Here is a 9,318-nt window from a genome sequence, read left to right on the forward strand (position 1 = left end):
TGGTACCTGCTATGATTACAGCAGTGCATACTGACTGTGGTGGGACCTGCTATGATGACAGCATTGCATACTGACTGTGGTGGTATCCTGCTATGACTACAGCATTGCATGCTGACTGTGGTTGTATCCTGCTTTGACTACAGCATTGCATGCTGACTGTGGTGGTATCCTGCTATGACTACAGCATTGCATGCTGACTGTGGTGGTATCCTGCTATGACTACAGCATTGCATGCTGACTGTGGTGGTATCCTGCTATGACTACAGCATTGCATGCTGACTGTGGTAGTATCCTGCTATGACTACAGCATTGCATGCTGACTGGTGGTGTCCTGCTATGACTACAGCATTGCATACTGACTGTGGTGGTATCCTGCTATGACTACAGCATTGCATACTGACTGCGGTGGTCTCCTGCTATGACTACAGCATTGCATGCTGACTGCCGTTGTATCCTGCTATGACTTCAGCATTGCATGCTGACTGTGGTTGTATCCTGCTATGACTATAGCAGTGCATGCTGACTATGGTGATATCCTGCTATGACTACAGCATTGCATACTGACTGTGGTGGTATCCTGCTATGATGACAGCATTGCATACTGACTGTGGTGGTATCCTGCTATGACTACAGCATTGCATGCTGACTGTGGTTGTATCCTGCTTTGACTACAGCATTGCATGCTGACTGTGGTGGTATCCTGCTATGACTACAGCATTGCATGCTGACTGTGGTGGTATCCTGCTATGACTACAGCATTGCATACTGACTGCGGTGGTATCCTGCTATGACTACAGCATTGCATGATGACTGTGGTTGTATCCTGCTATGACTACAGCATTGCATGCTGACTGTGGTGGTATCCTGCAATGACTACAGCATTGCATGCTGACTGTGGTGGTATCCTGCTATGACTACAGCATTGCTTGCTGACTGTGGTGGTATCCTGCTATGACTACAGCATTGCATGCTGACTGTGGTCGTTTCCTGCTATGACTCAAGCATTGCATGCTGACTTTGGTGGTATCCTGCTATGACTACAGCATTGTATGCTGACTGTGGTGGTATCCTGCTATGACTACAGCATTACATGCTGACTGTGGTGGTATCCTGCTATGACTACAGCATTGCATGCTGACTGTGGTGGTATCCTGCTATGACTACAGCATTGCATGCTGACTGTGGTGGTATCCTGCTATGACTACAGCATTGCATGCTGACTGTGGTAGTATCCTGCTATGACTACAGCATTGCATGCTGACTGGTGGTGTCCTGCTATGACTACAGCATTGCATACTGACTGTGGTGGTATCCTGCTATGACTACAGCATTGCATACTGACTGCGGTGGTCTCCTGCTATGACTACAGCATTGCATGCTGACTGCCGTTGTATCCTGCTATGACTTCAGCATTGCATGCTGACTGTGGTTGTATCCTGCTATGACTATAGCAGTGCATGCTGACTATGGTGATATCCTGCTATGACTACAGCATTGCATACTGACTGTGGTGGTATCCTGCTGTGATTACAGCATTGCATCCTGACTGTGGTAGTATCCTGCTATGACTACAGCATTGCATGCTGACTGGTGGTGTCCTGCTATGACTACAGCATTGCATACTGACTGTGGTGGTATCCTGCTATGACTACAGCATTGCATACTGACAGTGGTGGTATCCTGCTATGACTACAGCATTGCATACTGACTGCGGTGGTCTCCTGCTATGACTACAGCATTGCATGCTGACTGGTGGTTTCCTGCTATGACTACAGTATTGCATGCTGACGGTGGTGGTATCCTGCTATGATTACAGCAGTGCATACTTACTGTGGTACCTGCTATGATTACAGCAGTGCATACTGACTGGTGGTACCTGCTATGATTACAGCAGTGGAAACTGCTGTTGTGGTACCTGCTATGATTACAGCACTGCATATTGTCGTGGTACCTGCTATGATTACAGCAGTGCATACTGACTGTGGTGGGACCTGCTATGATGACAGCATTGCATACTGACTGTGGTGGTATCCTGCTATGACTACAGCATTGCATGCTGACTGTGGTTGTATCCTGCTATGACTACAGCATTGTATGCTGACTGTGGTGGTATCCTGCTATGACTACAGCATTGCATGCTGACTGTGGATGTATCCTGCTATGACTACAGCATTGCATGCTGACTGTGGTGGTATCCTGCTATGACTACAGCATTGCATGCTGACTGTGGTTGTATCCTGCTATGACTATAGCTGTGCATGCTCACTGTGGTGGTATCCTGCTATGACTACAGCATTGCATACTGACTGCAGTGGTATCCTTCTATAACTTCAGCATTGCATACTGACTGTGGTGGTATCCAGCTATGACTACAGCATTGCATGCTGACTGTAGTTGTATCCTGCTATGACTACAGCATTGCATGCTGACTGTGGTGGTATCCTGTTATGACTATAGCAGTGCATGCTGACTATGGTGGTATCCTGCTATGACTACAGCATTGCGATGCTGACTGTGGTGGTATCCTGCTATGATTACAGCATTGCATGCTGACTGTGGTGGTATCCTGCTATGACTACAGCATTGCGTTCTGACTGTGGTGGTAACCTGCTATGACTACAGCATTGCATGCTGACTGTCGTCGTTTCCTGCTATGACTCAAGCATTGCATGCTGACTGTGGTGGTATCCTGCTATGACTACAGCATTGTATGCTGACTGTGGTGGTATCCTGCTATGACTACAGCATTACATGCTGACTGTGGTGGTATCCTGCTATGACTAGAGCATTGCATCCTGACGGTGGTGGTATCCTGCTATGACTACAGCATCGCATGCTGACTGTGGTGGTATCCTGCTATGACTACAGCATTGCATACTGACGGTAGTGGTATCCTGCTATGACTACAGCATTGCATACTGACTGCGGTGGTATCCTGCTATGACTACAGCATTAAATGCTGACTGCCGTTGTATCCTGCTATGACTTCAACATTGCATGCTGACTGTGGTTGTATCCTGCTATGACTATAGCAGTGCATGCTGACTATGGTGATATCCTGCTATGACTACAGCATTGCATACTGACTGTGGTGGTATCCTGCTGTGATTACAGCATTGCATCCTGACTGTGGTACTATCCTGCTATGACTACAGCATTGCATGCTGACTGGTGGTGTCCTGCTATGACTACAGCATTGCATACTGACTGTGGTGGTATCCTGCTATGACTACAGCATTGCATACTGACAGTGGTGGTATCCTGCTATGACTACAGCATTGCATACTGACTGCGGTGGTCTCCTGCTATGACTACAGCATTGCATGCTGACTGGTGGTTTCCTGCTATGACTACAGTATTGCATGCTGACGGTGGTGGTATCCTGCTATGATTACAGCAGTGCATACTTACTGTGGTACCTGCTATGATTACAGCAGTGCATACTGACTGGTGGCACCTGCTATGATTACAGCAGTGGAAACTGCTGTTGTGGTACCTGCTATGATTACAGCACTGCATATTGTCGTGGTACCTGCTATGATTACAGCAGTGCATACTGACTGTGGTGGGACCTGCTATGATGACAGCATTGCATACTGACTGTGGTGGTAACCTGCTATGACTACAGCATTGCATGCTGACTGTGGTTGTATCCTGCTATGACTACAGCATTGTATGCTGACTGTGGTGGTATCCTGCTATGACTACAGCATTGCATGCTGACTGTGGATGTATCCTGCTATGACTACAGCATTGCTTGCTGACTGTGGTGGTATCCTGCTATGACTACAGCATTGCATGCTGACTGTGGTTGTATCCTGCTATGACTATAGCAGTGCATGCTCACTGTGGAGGTATCCTGCTATGACTACAGCATTGCATGCTGACTGTGGTGGTATCCTGCTATGACTACAGCATTTCATGCTGACTGTGGTGGTATCCTGCTATGACTACAGCATTGCATACTGACTGCAGTGGTATCCTTCTATAACTTCAGCATTGCATACTGACTGCGGTGGTATCCTGCTATGACTACAGCATTGCATGCTGACTGTAGTTGTATCCTGCTATGACTACAGCATTGCATGCTGACTGTGGTGGTATCGTGCTATGACTATAGCAGTGCATGCTGACTATGGTGGTATCCTGCTATGACTACAGCATTGTGATGCTGACTGTGGTGGTATCCTGCTATGACTACAGCATTGCATGCTGACTGTGGTGGTATCCTGCTATGACTACAGCATTGCATACTGACTGCAGTGGTATCCTGCTATGACATCAGCATTGCATACTGACTGCGGTGGTATCCTGCTTTGACTACAGCATTGCATGCTGACTGTGGTGGTATCCTGCTATGACTACAGCATTGCATGCTGACTGTGGGGGTATCCTGATATGACTACAGCATTGCATACTGACTGCGGTGGTATCCTGCTATGACTACAGCATTGCATGATGACTGTGGTTGTATCCTGCTATGACTACAGCATTGCTTGCTGACTGTGGTTGTATCCTGCTATGACTATAGCAGTGCATGCTCACTGTGGTGGTATCCTGCTGTGACTACAGCATTGCATGCTGACTGTGGTGGTATCCTGCTATGACATCAGCATTGCATACTGACTGCGGTGGTATCCTGCTTTGACTACAGCATTGCATGCTGACTGTGGTGGTATCCTGCTATGACTACAGCATTGCATGCTGACTGTGGTGGTATCCTGATATGACTACAGCATTGCATACTGACTGCGGTGGTATCCCGCTATGACTACAGCATTGCATGATGACTGTGGTTGTATCCTGCTATGACTACAGCATTGCTTGCTGACTGTGGTTGTATCCTGCTATGACTATAGCAGTGCATGCTCACTGTGGTGGTATCCTGCTGTGACTACAGCATTGCATGCTGACTGTGGTGGTATCCTGCTATGACTACAGCATTGCATGCTGACTGTGGTGGTATCCTGCTATGACTACAGCATTGCATGCTGACTGTGGTGGTATCCTGCTATGACTACAGCATTGCTTGCTGACTGTGGTGGTATCCTGCTATGACTACAGCATTGCATGCTGACTGTGGTGGTATCCTGCTGTGACTACAGCATTGCATGCTGACTGTGGTGGTATCCTGCTATGACTACAGCATTGCATGCTGACTGTGGTGGTATCCTGCTATGACTACAGCATTGCATGCTGACTGCGGTGGTCTCCTGCTATGACTACAGCATTGCATGCTGACTGGTGGTTTCCTGCTATGACTACAGTATTGCATGCTGACGGTGGTGGTATCCTGCTATGATTACAGCAGTGCATACTTACTGTGGTACCTGCTATGATTACAGCAGTGCATACTGACTGGTGGTACCTGCTATGATTACAGCAGTGGAAACTGCTGTTGTGGTACCTGCTATGATTACAGCACTGCATATTGTCGTGGTACCTGCTATGATTACAGCAGTGCATACTGACTGTGGTGGGACCTGCTATGATGACAGCATTGCATACTGACTGTGGTGGTAACCTGCTATGACTACAGCATTGCATGCTGACTGTGGTTGTATCCTGCTATGACTACAGCATTGTATGCTGACTGTGGTGGTATCCTGCTATGACTACAGCATTGCATGCTGACTGTGGATGTATCCTGCTATGACTACAGCATTGCTTGCTGACTGTGGTGGTATCCTGCTATGACTACAGCATTGCATGCTGACTGTGGTTGTATCCTGCTATGACTATAGCAGTGCATGCTCACTGTGGAGGTATCCTGCTATGACTACAGCATTGCATGCTGACTGTGGTGGTATCCTGCTATGACTACAGCATTTCATGCTGACTGTGGTGGTATCCTGCTATGACTACAGCATTGCATACTGACTGCAGTGGTATCCTTCTATAACTTCAGCATTGCATACTGACTGCGGTGGTATCCTGCTATGACTACAGCATTGCATGCTGACTGTAGTTGTATCCTGCTATGACTACAGCATTGCATGCTGACTGTGGTGGTATCGTGCTATGACTATAGCAGTGCATGCTGACTATGGTGGTATCCTGCTATGATTACAACATTGTGATGCTGACTGTGGTGGTATCCTGCTATGACTACAGCATTGCATGCTGACTGTGGTGGTATCCTGCTATGACTACAGCATTGCATACTGACTGCAGTGGTATCCTGCTATGACATCAGCATTGCATACTGACTGCGGTGGTATCCTGCTTTGACTACAGCATTGCATGCTGACTGTGGTGGTATCCTGCTATGACTACAGCATTGCATGCTGACTGTGGTGGTATCCTGATATGACTACAGCATTGCATACTGACTGCGGTGGTATCCTGCTATGACTACAGCATTGCATGCTGACTGTGGTGGTATCCTGCTATGACTAGAGCATTGCATGCTGACTGTGGTTGTATCCTGCTATGACTATAGCAGTGCATGCTCACTGTGGTGGTATCCTGCTATGACTACAGCATTGCATACTGACGGTGGTGGTATCCTGCTATGACTATAGCATCGCATGCTGACTGTGGTGGTATCCTGCTATGACTACAGCATTGCATACTGACGGTAGTGGTATCCTGCTATGACTACAGCATTGCATACTGACTGCGGTGGTATCCTGCTATGACTACAGCATTGCATGCTGACTGCCGTTGTATCCTGCTATGACTTCAGCATTGCATGCTGACTGTGGTTGTATCCTGCTATGACTATAGCAGTGCATGCTGACTATGGTGATATCCTGCTATGACTACAGCATTGCATACTGACTGTGGTGGTATCCTGCTGTGATTACAGCATTGCATCCTGACTGTGGTAGTATCCTGCTATGACTACAGCATTGCATGCTGACTGGTGGTGTCCTGCTATGACTACAGCATTGCATACTGACTGTGGTGGTATCCTGCTATGACTACAGCATTGCATACTGACAGTGGTGGTATCCTGCTATGACTACAGCATTGCATACTGACTGCGGTGGTCTCCTGCTATGACTACAGCATTGCATGCTGACTGGTGGTTTCCTGCTATGACTACAGTATTGCATGCTGACGGTGGTGGTATCCTGATATGATTACAGCAGTGCATACTTACTGTGGTACCTGCTATGATTACAGCAGTGCATACTGACTGGTGGTACCTGCTATGATTACAGCAGTGGAAACTGCGGTTGTGGTACCTGCTATGATTACAGCACTGCATATTGTCGTGGTACCTGCTATGATTACAGCAGTCATACTGACTATGGTGGGACCTGCTATGATGACAGCATTGCATACTGACTGTGGTGGTATCCTGCTATGACTACAGCATTGCATGCTGACTGTGGTTGTATCCTGCTATGACTACAGCATTGTATGCTGACTGTGGTGGTATCCTGCTATGACTACAGCATTGCATGCTGACTGTGGATGTATCCTGCTATGACTACAGCATTGCATGCTGACTGTGGTGGTATCCTGCTATGACTAGAGCATTGCATGCTGACTGTGGTTGTATCCTGCTATGACTATAGCAGTGCATGCTCACTGTGGTGGTATCCTGCTATGACTACAGCATTGCATGCTGACTGTGGTGGTATCCTGCTATGACTACAGCATTTCATGCTGACTGTGGTGGTATCCTGCTATGACTACAGCATTGCATACTGACTGCAGTGGTATCCTTCTATAACTTCAGCATTGCATACTGACTGCGGTGGTATCCTGCTATGACTACAGCATTGCATGCTGACTGTAGTTGTATCCTGCTATGACTACAGCATTGCATGCTGACTGTGGTGGTATCCTGCTATGACTATAGCAGTGCATGCTGACTATGGTGGTATCCTGCTATGACTACAGCATTGTGATGCTGACTGTGGTGGTATCCTGCTATGACTACAGCATTGCATGCTGACTCTTGTGGTATCCTGCTATGACTACAGCATTGCGTGCTGACTGTGGTGGTATCCTGCTATGACTACAGCATTGCATGCTGACTGTGGTCGTTTCCTGCTATGACTCAAGCATTGCATGCTGACTGTGGTGGTATCCTGCTATGACTACAGCATTGTATGCTGACTGTGGAGGTATCCTGCTATGACTACAGCATTACATGCTGACTGTGGTGGTATCCTGCTATGACTACATCATTGCATACTGACGGTGGTGGTATCCTGCTATGACTACACCATTGCATGCTGACTGTGGTGGCATCCTGCTATGACTACAGCATTGCATACTGACGGTAGTGGTATCCTGCTTTGACTACAGCATTGCATTCTGACTGCGTTGGTATCCTGCTATGACTACAGCATTGCATGCTGACTGCCGTTGTATCCTGCTATGACTTCAGCATTGCATGCTGACTGTGGTTGTATCCTGCTATGACTATAGCAGTGCATGCTGACTATGGTGATATCCTGCTATGACTACAGCATTGCATACTGACTGTGGTGGTATTCTGCTATGATTACAGCATTGCATACTGACTGTGGTGGTATCCTGCTTTGACTACAGCATTGCATGCTGACTGGTGGTGTCCTGCTATGACTACAGCATTGCATACTGACAGTGGTGGTATCCTGCTATGACTACAGCATTGCATAATGAATGCGGTGGTCTCCTGCTATGACTACAGCATTGCATGCTGACTGGTGGTTTCCTCCTATGACTACAGTAATGCATGCTGACGGTGGTGGTATCCTGCTATGATTACAGCAGTGCATACTTACTGTGGTACCTGCTATGATTACAGCAGTGCATACTGACTGGTGGTACCTGCTATGATTACAGCAGTGGAAACTGCTGTTGTGGTACCTGCTATGATTACAGCAGTGCATATTGTCGTGGTACCTGCTATGATTACAGCAGTGCATACTGACTGTGGTGGGACCTGCTATGATGACAGCATTGCATACTGACTGTGGTGGTATCCTGCTATGACTACAGCATTGCATGCTGACTGTGGTTGTATCCTGCTTTGACTACAGCATTGCATGCTGACTGTGGTGGTATCCTGCTATGACTACAGCATTGCATGCTGACTGTGGTGGTATCCTGCTATGACTACAGCATTGCATGCTGACTGTGGTGGTATCCTGCTATGACTACAGCATTGCATACTGACTGTGGTAGTATCCTGCTATGACTACAGCATTGCATACTGACAGTGGTGGTATCCTGCTATGACTACAGCATTGCATACTGACTGCGGTGGTCTCCTGCTATGACTACAGCATTGCATGCTGACTGGTGGTTTCCTGCTATGACTACAGTATTGCATGCTGACGGTGGTGGTATCCTGATATGATTACAGCAGTG

This window comes from Petromyzon marinus, unplaced genomic scaffold (assembly GCF_048934315.1).
Source record: "Petromyzon marinus isolate PM22_M1 ecotype Great Lakes invasive population unplaced genomic scaffold, UKy_Petmar_22M1.pri1.0 PM_Scaffold_169, whole genome shotgun sequence".
NCBI classification, from domain to species: Eukaryota; Metazoa; Chordata; class Hyperoartia; order Petromyzontiformes; family Petromyzontidae; genus Petromyzon; species Petromyzon marinus.